Here is an 11,119-nt window from a genome sequence, read left to right as displayed (position 1 = left end):
GGGAAACAAAGCAATGGGCAAACAAACCCAAGTCAACTTCTCCACTGGGTGCGCTAACAGCCTGTGCTAATACTTTGTGTTTGTAGCACTGATGTGCCCCATGCGGCCACAGTAGAGAGCTGAGATTGGTTACGTTATTTTCAAACTGTGTTCAGTGCTTTCAAAACTATTCACAATGCCCAGGGTTCCTGCCCAAGGCAGATTTTCTCTCTGTGCTGTACTCAATAACTTGCAATGTAGCTCCCTGATCCATGCACTCAGCTGTTCTTGTTATGCAGTGCCAGCCTCGTACATGAAAACCAGACATTTGAAACTCAGACCACTAGATACAATGGTGTTGCCTACAATTTTGGAAACTATAGGCCCAATCCCGTATGTCTTCTGTAAAATTTCCATTGACGTCAGTGGGAGTTTTACATGAATAAGGACTAAGGCCCAGATTCTCAAAGGTATGTAAGTGCCTAACTCGCATTGCCACAAGGTCCTTCAGCAAAGCCAGTGTCCTTGGTCCAATCAGCAACAGAAACTCAACTGTTTTCTGGCATCCCTCATTATCATTGGCAAGTAGAACACTGCTACTGCTGCTTCATATGTGTTCAAACCCTTTATAGCTTCCTCAAAGCACAGCGACTTCTAGCTGCTCAACATGGCCACTTTTTTTGCCTTCCCTTGCATGGTGCTCCCCATTTTTCAGCCAGCTCTAACAGAAACATATTTTTTTGCCCAAAAATGTTCACATTTTTTCATGAAACCAATTTTTCTTGTTTTCACTTTTCAGATTTTTTTGCCCAGCCTCTAATATTGGCATTCTCCTTTCTGAAAACTTCATGCATCGCGCCTCTTTTGAAAGATCTTCAACCCCAACCCTTTGCCAAACTGCTGTGTTTGCAGGCAGAGGTGATTTAGGAAAACAACTGCTTTTTTTTGAAGAAGAAGAAGTTAATTCAACTACATGAGCAGGACAGAGATCTGATTCCAGTTCAAACCAGTTCAATGAAACTCTCCAAGAATTTCAAGCCAGTATCATTGCAGCATGAGAATGTGTTGTCATTAGCTCGTCGATGATCAGGGGTTTAGGACATCCATCCAGCACATTAGAGCAGCAGGTCAGTCAGAAGTAAGGGCCCAGTCCTGTGAAATGCCGAGCACCCTCGACTCCCAGTGAAACTGATGAAAATCAGGGGCCCACCGCAACTTCCAGCAGGTAGTCAGCACCCCAGAGGACTGGGCCCTACTTGAGAGAACACCTCTCCCTCTTTATGCTATAGAATGACCACTCAAAGAAGCAGCTAGTGACAAGGAATTGTCTCAACATGAAACATACCCCCCTTATGTTTAAGGAACTGACATCCCATCACAGATGCTGTAGATCAGTGGTGCCCAAACTTTTCCTGTCACCCCTCCCCCTTACCAGTAATGGAATCTGTGAAGGCGGAGCTTGGGGCCGAACTGGGAATGGGGAGGAGCTGGGGCTAGAGGCGGAGCTGGGCTGGGGCTGGAGAGGGAATGAGGGCAGAGCTGGGTTGGAGGCAGAGCAGGGGGCAGAATGCAGCTGTGGTGGGGGTTGAGCTGGGCTCAGAGTAGAGCAGGGGGCAGAGTGGAACTGCAGCTGTGGGCAGAGCTGGGCTGGGTGGTGCTTCTTCCCTGCCCACCATGGAGGCTGGCCCAAGTCCCACTGCACCCCTCCGAACGTTCCTCTGCATGCCCTAGGGAGGCGCTCCTCACAGTTTGGGGGCTACTGCTGTAGATGTTGGTGCTTCGCTGCACTAATTGCCCATTGCTGTTCTGAGCTGGCTATTGGTAGCCCACAGTACTGACACCACCCTGCTACACCATCTGTTTGTGTGGTTCTGGCCCGAGCTCGGTGTCCTTGCACATTCTATATCCTCTCCAGATAGAAATTCTTGCAATATGGACAACTGTGGGCCTGAGTGCCCTGCCAGGGTGAACTCCACTGATATCCATGTAAGTGGGATGAGGAGCACACACTTCAGGCCAGAGTGGGTATGTCTACACTGCAGCTGGGAGCCTCACGCTAGCTTGGCTTGAGCCAGGGTGCTGAAAAGAGCAATGTGGACACTGCGGCACTGGCGGGGGCTGGGGCCAGCCCCCCAAGCTTAGACCTCAGGGGTCTGGCTGGCTTGGACTCGAGCAGCCAGCCCAAGCCTCTGCCAGTGCCACAAGGTCCATCCTGCTCTTTTCAGCTGAGCTAGGGTGAGTCTGCTGACTCGGGCTGGGAAGCTCACTCCCAGCTGCAGTGTAGACAGACCCATCCAGGCCCCATGCCGCCATCTGCTTTGGGCTGCTCCGATAGCACAGAGCAGCCATAAAATCAGCTGATCAGGTCCCCTGAGGATTCCCCACTTACCGAAATCCCTGAACTGCAGCTTCAGCAACTCTACCCCTGCCCCTCTCAGAGGGGTCATTCCCACATGCAGGGCGGTGTCCTTCTGACCTGCTGAGCCCCAGTTGCAAGAATGGTGCCTTGGGACCATTCTAACACCACGACTGGACCACCACTGGCTAGCTCTAAGCCTGGTGACTCATAAAGGTGGGTTAAAGCCACCCTTCTCCTCCTCCTCCCTCCAGCTTTGCACTGAGCAGAGTTTGGCTGGACTGAGGCGCAGGCCCTGTATGCACAATACTACCATGATGGCTGCCATCTTGGCTGATAGGGGGAACCTGAAGTTGAACCGGGGGGTCTCCACAGCTAAAACCCTCAGTCTGTGCAGCTTGAGCTAAAGAGTTAGGCCCTATAGCATAGCTGGGGCCAGTGTCTTCTGTGGCCCGGGCACAGAGAGAAATCCCTACTGCACACTAGCCAGTGGGTTACACTATCACACAACTGCACATCTCACCCAAACCGATTGCATCCAGGGCCTGCTCCTGCAGCCCTTCCTCACATGAATGGCCCCATTACAGTCATGAGAGTTACTCCTGGGAGCAATGGCTGTAGGAGATGGGTGTCCCATGGATTATTCTCGTTCCAGACAGGCTGTTCATAGAATCATAGATTATCAGGGTTGGAAGGGACCTCAGGAGGTCATCTAGTCCAACCCCCTGCTCAAAGCAGGGCCAATCCCCAGACAGATTTTTACCCCAGTTCCCCAAATGGCCCCCTCAAGGATTGAACTCACAACCCTGGGTTTAGCAGGCCAATGCTCAAACCACTAAGCTATCCCTCCCCGTCATGTTAGTGGCATGTTCTCCTCCCAGTGTGAGGTGCCCATCTCCCCTGGTTCAGCTTGTGCACTTCTAGCCTTGCATAGGTTTCCTTCCTAACAGGGAGCCAATGTTTACCCCCTCTTTCCGCTGACATTCAATGACCATCTTGCTTGTCCCACTGCTGCCCGCCCTCTGGTCCCTCTGCAACTCCTCTGCTCTCCCCTGTTCCTGGATACCTGCTGGAGCTCTGTACTTCTGCTTCCCCTAGCAAATTTCTGTGGCTGACCTTGAGTGCTCCTCCGCACCTGCTGCCTTTCTCCTAGCTCCAAGGTAAATCCTCTCCCTAAACCCGCTTGTCTTCAGACCTAGCCCTTTTTCCATTTCTTGTGCAGTAACTATCAATTGGCCTGGCACTAAATGCCCAGATTAGTACCCCAATTTACCTAGGTGACTAGAATTCCACTCATTGCCTGGGTTTCATTGCCAAGACATGACTATTATTAGTGATTATTTGTACTGGCGTAGCACCTACGTGGCTCAGGAGCCTGCTGTGCTAGGAGCTGTACACACACACACACACCCAGCCTTGATCACTTTCATGCAAGGCCAGCCTGGGTGTTTTCAGGTGACAACTCGTCGCTACCTGCCCCACTCAAACATCACCAGTTCCAGGCTGCTGTGAGGACCCCTAGGCACAGAAATGGGGGGGAACACTCACAAGATGATTTGAGGGGCTGCACCCCAAACTTTGCTGACTCCTTTTACAGAAAAGCGGGTGTGTGGCCAGATGTAGGAAACTTTAGTCCCCTCAGTCTCTCACTGTCGAGAGGGAGCCCAATGGCTGGATCCTTTCAACCCTCGCAATGAGTCTGTACCACTTTACGTTTTCAAGGCTGGCTAGCAGCCAGCTTTTTATAACGAAAGATGAAATTCTCCTTTGCATTTCCAGGTCTCCAAACACCGGGGCCCCCAGCAGGGGACTCCCTGGAGGTTTCAAAGAGTCCCTTCCCTTCCACAGAGAAATGCCAATTTGTGTGGATTCCTACCAGCATGCAGGCAAAGCCTGAGACAAAGAGCTTTGTACGAAACAATAATGAAGCATAACCTTTCCCCAGTGCTCATGCCGCGCCCCAACCTGTGGTGATTGGCCTCTATCTATCCTGGTGCAAGCTGGATTCAAACAGCAGCTAGAGGGGAAATGCTCCTTGTGGTCACACTGGTGCTGAGCCCATGATCAAAAGCCAGAGTGTATTAGCTTGTATTTTTACTGAACAAAGCAGCAGTGGCAAGTGAAAGCGCCTTGGGCTGCCAGTGGCACCCACCTCAGCAAGGGCTTCACCTCTGGTTCATAGATTCACAGATTCCAAAGCCAGATTGGACCATTGTGATCATCTAATCTGACCTCCTGTGTAACACAGGACAGAGAACTGCCACCAAATAATTCCTAGTGCAGATCTTTTAGGAAAACATCCAATCTTGATTTTAAACTGGTCTCTGATGGAGTGTTGCCAACTCGTGTGATTTTGTCGTAAGTCTCATGATCATTATTGTTTTCCTTAAGGCCCCAGCTCCTGGAGTCAAGTGGAGATGTGATGATTTCAGCCTTCATTCTTAAAGAAAAAGTAAGTGTCTAGCTGTGGAGAAAGCTCCAAAATGTGACCCCAGTGCACCCTAAAGGCTCCGAAGGCAGAAGAATACCAAATCTATTCTTTTTATCAAATCTCGTGATTTTAAAGCCAATCTCATGATTTTTGGGAAGCCTAACTCCTGATTTTTGAACATTTGGGGTTGGCAATACTGCCATTGGTAAATTGTTCCAATGGTTAATTACTCTCACTGTTAAAAACGTACACCTTATTCCCAGTCTGAAATTGTCTAGCTTCAGCTTCCAGCCAGTGGATCGTGTTAGACCTTTCTCTGTTGGATTGAAGAGCCCCTTATTAAATATGAGTTCCCCATTTAGATACTGTGACATTTTAAGGATCACTCAGACCAGTAAAGGGTTTCTGCCTTGTAACCTTGGGTACCTTAATGCCGTGCTGCTATGGCTTAAAGCTCTGACACTAGGAGCCAGCCTACAAGCATAAGAGTCTCACTTGGCTTCCACCAGCCTAGTTCCACCTTACAGAGTGACCCCAACAACGCCTTCCAGTGCCGAGTCGTCCCAAAGCCATCTACCCCAAATTCTTACCTACCAGACACTGGGGCTATTCCCCTCTGTTCGTCACCGCCAACGGAGTGCCACCAGCCCCCAAGTACCAGTTCGCTTTGCCAAACACACTCCACACTGTTTACACACCTTAGGGTAACAATAAACACTAAGTGTATTTAATAGAAGAATCCTAGATTCAGAGATGAGTAGGGCCCTACTAAATTCACGGCCATGAAAAACGTGTCATGGACCATGAAATCTGGTCTCTTCTGTGCTTTTACACTACACAGACTTCATGGGGCAGATCAACTTTTCTCAAATTGGGGGTCCTGACCCAAAAGGGAGTTGCAGGGGAGTCACAAGGTTATTTTAGGGAGATTGCAGTATTGCCACCCTTACTTCTGTGCTGCCTTTACAGCTGGTCAGCTGGAGAGCAGCAGCTTTTGGCCGGGTGCCCAGCTCTGAAGGCTGTGCCCCGCCAGCAGCAGCACAGAAGTAAGGGTGGCAATACCATACCATGTCATCCTTACTTCTGTGCTGCTGCTGGTGGCGGCTCTGCCTTCAGAGCTGGGGTCCCAGTCAGCAGCCATAGTTCTCCAGCTGCCCAGCTCTGAAGGCAGCGCCGCCAGCAGCAGCAGTGCAGAAGTAAGGGTAGCAGTACGGCAACCCCCCTACAAAAACCTTGCAACCCCCTATAACTGTGCCTTAGTGGGTCACAACTGAGGATGCCAAATTCAGGATGAACTGTTGAGAAATAGAGCAAACACAACCCAAAACTGGTGGTTATTCTTTTATAAGATATATCAAACCAGCCACAAAAGTAAACTCTGTTTTACCACACTGGCTAACAAGAAAACAAAAAGGCAGTTTCCTCAGGCATTCCAGTTCTTATATCACCATCAAAAACACTGGGTTCAGAGATGAAATCCTTAACAGTGAAATCCTTGCTCATCTTAAATACAAAAAAAACGCTTACAAGAAGTGGAAGATTGGACAAATAACCAGGGAGGAGTATAAAAGTATTGCTCAGGCACGCAGGAGTGAAATTAGGAAGGCCAAATCACACTTGGAGTTGCAGCTAGCCGGAGATGTTAGGAGTAACAAGAAGGGTTTCTTCAGGTATGTTAGCAACAAGAAGAAAGTCAAGGAAAGTGTGGGCCCCTTGCTGAATGAGGGAGGGAACCTAGTAACAGAGGATGTGGAGAAAGCTAGTGTACTCAATGCTTTTTTTGCCTCTGTCTTCACAGACAAGGTCAGCTCCCAGACAGCTGCACTCTGCAGCACGGTATGGGGAGGAGGTGACCAGCTCTCTGTGGAGAAAGAAGTAGTTCGGGACTATTTAGAAAAGCTGGACGAGCACAAGTCCATGGGACCGGATGCGCTGCATCCGAGGGTGCTAAAGGAGTTGGCCGATGAGATTGCAGAGCCATTGGCCATTATCTTTGAAAAATCATGGCGATCGGGGGAGGTCCCGGATGACTGGAAAAAAGCTAATGTAGTGCCCATCTTTAAAAAAGGGAAGAAGGAAGATCTGGGGAACTACAGGCCAGTCAGTCTCACCTCAGTCCCTGGAAAAATCATGGAACAGGTCCTCAAGGAATCAATTCTGAACCACTTAAAGGAGGGGGAAGTGATCAGGAACAGTCAGCATGGATTCACCAAGGGCAAGTCATGCCTGACTAACCTAATTGCCTTCTATGATGAGATAACCGGCTCTGTGGATGAGGGGAAAGCAGTGGATGTGCTATTTCGGGACTTTAGCAAAGCTTTTGATACAGTCTCCCACAGTATTCTTGCCAGCAAGTTAAAGAAGTCTGGGCTGGATGAATGGACGGTAAGGTGGATAGAAAACTGGCTAGATGGTCGGGCTCAACGGGTAGTGATCAATGGTTCCATGTCTAGTTGGCAGCCGGTATCAAGTGGAGTGCCCCAAGGGTCGGTGCTGGGGCCGGTTTTGTTCAATATCTTCATTAACGATCTGGAGGATGGTGTGGACTGCACCCTTAGCAAGTTTGCAGATGACACTAAACTGGGAGGAGTGGTTGATACGCTGGAGGGTAGGGATAGGATACAGAGGGACCTAGACAAATTAGAGGATTGGGCCAAAAGAAATATGATGCGGTTCAACAAGGACAAGTGCAGAGTCCTGCATTTAGGACGGAAGAATCCCATGCACTGCTATAGACTAGGGACTGAATGGCTGGGCAGCAGTTCTGCAGAAAAGGACCTAGGGGTTACAGTGGACGAAAAGCTGAATATGAGTCAACAGTGTGCCCTTGTTGCCAAGAAGTCTAATGGCATTTTGGGTTGTATAAGTAGGGGCATTTCCAGCAGATCGAGGGATGTGATCATTCCCCTCCATTCAGCACTGGTGAGGCCTCATTTGGAGTACTGTGTCCAGTTTTGGTTCCCACACTACAAGAAGGATGTGGATAAATTGGAGAGAGTCCAGCGGAGGACAACAAAAATGATTAGGGGGCTGGAGCACATGACTTATGAGGAGAGGCTGAGGGAACTGGGATTGTTTAGCCTGCAGAAGAGAAGAATGAGGGGGGATTTGATAGCTGCTTTCAACTACCTGAAAGGGGGTTCCAAAGAGGATGGATATAGACTGTTCTCAGTGGTAGAAGATGACAGAACAAGGAGTAATGGTCTCAAGTTGCAGAGGGGGAGGTTTAGGTTGGACATTAGGAAAAACTTTTTCACTAGTAGGGTGGTGAAGAACTGGAATGGGTTACCTAGGGAGGTGGTGGAATCTCCTTCCTTAGAGGTTTTTAAGGTCAGGCTTGACAAAGCCCTGGCTGGGATGATTTAGTTGGGTTTGGTCCTGCTTTGAGCAGGGGATTGGACCAGATGACCTCCTGAGGTCCCTTCCAACCCTGAGATTCTATGATTCTATGAATGGTTCTTTACAACCAGGGGCGGCTTTAGGTATTTTGCCGCCCCAAGCACAGCAGGCAGGCTGCCTTCGGTGGCTTGCCTGCGGGAGGTCCCCGGTCCCATGAATTCGGTGGCAGCCTGGGGGAGGTCTGCCGAAGCCACGGGACCAGTGGATCCCCCGCAGGCAGGCTGCCAAAGGCAGCCTGCCTGCTGCCCTCACGGCGACCAGCAGAGCGCCCTCCGCGGCTTGCTGCCCCAAGCACGCCCTTGGCGTGCTGGTGCCTGGAGCTGCCCCTGTTTACAACCAATCTCATCAAATAATGGGTTCTCCTGATCCCAAAGGACCAGCCACACACCCAGGTCAATATATAACAGATCTTACCCAAAAATCACGCTGATGCCAATCCTTTAGTATCTAAAATCTAAAGGTTTATTTAAAGAAAGAAAGAAAGAAAGAAAGAAAGGTGAGAGTTAAAATTGGTTAAATGGAATCCATTACATACAGTAATGGCAAGGTTCTTGGTTCAGGCTTGTAGCAGTGATGGAATCAACTACTGGCTTAAGTCAAGCTCTGGAGTACATCTACAGCTTGGATGGGTCATTCAGTCCTTTATTCAGCGCTTCAGTTTGTAGCAAAGTTCCTCCAGAGGTAAGAAGCAGGATTGGAGATAAAATGGAGGTGTTTCCAGGGCCTTTTATAGCTTTTGCCATCTGAAGGCATCCCATTGTTCTTACTGAGGAAAATTACAGCAACAAGACAGAGTTTGGAGTCACATGTTGGGCAAATCACATGTTCATGCCCAATTTCCCTCAGTCATTGCAGGAAGTCATTACCTACACTCCAGACAGTATGTTTACATGACAGTCCACTCAGTGTAGATGGGCATCTTCCACGGTCCATTGTCAACCAAGTGTTTCTTGATGAACCACTTAATTTGAACAGTCCCTCCAAGATGTGCTGGCTAGCTACCTTGTGGGCATTACCCCAGGAGCAAACATTTGAAATCCAAGTATAGAGCCAATACTTATAACTTCACATACAAAAATGATACATGTTGTAACAGACCCAGAACAGTGAGGTACAGGAGTCTGGTAGAGGGCAAATATATTGGTCACTGGATGAATAGTTTTCTGTTCCCTGAGTGACCAGAGCAGGGGCTGCACTAGAGTAATCAGGAACCTGCTAAAACCAATTAAGGCAGACAGGCTGATTAGAACACCTGCAGCCAATCAAGGCAGGCTAATCAGGGCACCTGGGTTTAAAAAGGAGCTCACTTCAGTTTGTGGTGTGCATGTGAGGAGCTGAGAGCAAGAGGTGCAAGGAGCTGAGAGTGAGAGGATGTGCTGCTGGAGGACTAAGGAGTACAAGCGTTCTCAGACACCAGGAGGCAGGTCCTGTGGTGAGGATAAAGAAGGCGTTTGGAGGAGGCCACGGGGAAGTAGCCCAGGGAGTTGTAGCTGTCATGCAGCTGTTACAGGAGGCACTATAGACAGCTGCAATCCACAGGGCCCTGGGCTGGAACCTGGAGTAGAGAGTGGGCCTGGGTTCCCCCCCAAATCTCCTAACTCCTGATCCGACACAGGAGGAGTTGATCCAGACTGTGGGTTCCACCAGAGGGGAAGATCACTGAGGTGAGCAAATCTGCCAATAAGCACAGGACCCACCAAGGTAGAGGAGGAACTTTGTTACAATGCATACAGATAGCATAATCATAACCTCTTCATAGACCCCCTCACTTGACAACCTCTGTACAATATTTGCTGCAAATATATAGCAGTGGTTTCAACAATGATCTATATGGTCATATTTTAATCAGATAATGTCACACACACACCCAACTCATTTTTGGGTCAGGACCCCTACAATTACAATACCATGAAATTTCAGATTTAAGTACCTGAAATCATGAAATTTACAATTTTTAAAATCCTATCACTGTGAAATGGACTGTGAATTTAGTAAGTCCCTAGAAATGAGAGAGTGAGGAAAAGCAACACAGACAAGGTCCACAGAAACTAAACATAAAGATGCAGCTTCAGGCTTCACACTTCAATATTGGACAAATTCCCCTTTCTCATGTCAGTTACCTATTTTCTCTGAACAGTTTCCCAGCGTGGCCTCTCTCCCAGAGGGGATCCAGCCTTTCATGGCCAGCACCCTGCTTAAATGATGGTTCTCACTTTCTCGATCGCCTTCCCTTCAAACCCCTTTTCTTTTGAGGGTTTGCAGGTTGTTTTTTCTCTCTGACTTTGGTGAGTCATGGTGGAGAAAGGGGCATTTAGTTTTCTAGGAAATAATTTCATTTTTTTTCCAGATTGGGGATTTCTTTTCAGTTTCAAGTTGTTTCAATGTTTCCCCATTCCCACTAATGGTCCACCATTGTCTCTTCCTGGCTGGGCAATGGACTGGTTCCTGAAATTGGGTTTGTATAAACAATGGGCTTTGGGGGAGCCCCTCCCTGTTGTGAGGTGTGCTTGATGTAGTACCAACCATGAGTACGCTATTCTAGATACATAATGTGACACTGCACCCCATATTCATCATAGTGGTATGATTATAATGTACTTATGACCTAATTATGATGTACCTTGTACAGAATGTGTCATGTGAGGTGTCAGTGGAAAAGTTATCATTTGCTGAATACAATTATCCTATTTCTATGCAACTAAATTTTTTTGTATCTGGAGTTATGAATTTAGACTATGTATCTGTAGTTCAAGTGTGGTTATACTGGGGTGACACCCACTAGGCAAGATTCTTCCAGTCTAGACAGCTAATTGTGAGGGGCCTATTCAAAGTAGTAAGCCTTCGTGAGACTGCTTGGACAATGGCTGCTATGACTCATCAGGAACATGCAAAGGCATGTGACCAGATCACATGTTGCTAGACTCCATTTTGGTACCTGTATTTTTCCAGCAACT

The sequence above is a fragment of the Mauremys reevesii genome, linkage group 8, assembly GCF_016161935.1.
Source record: "Mauremys reevesii isolate NIE-2019 linkage group 8, ASM1616193v1, whole genome shotgun sequence".
In the NCBI taxonomy this organism is placed as follows: Eukaryota; Metazoa; Chordata; order Testudines; family Geoemydidae; genus Mauremys; species Mauremys reevesii.
This window is presented reverse-complemented; position numbering follows the sequence as displayed.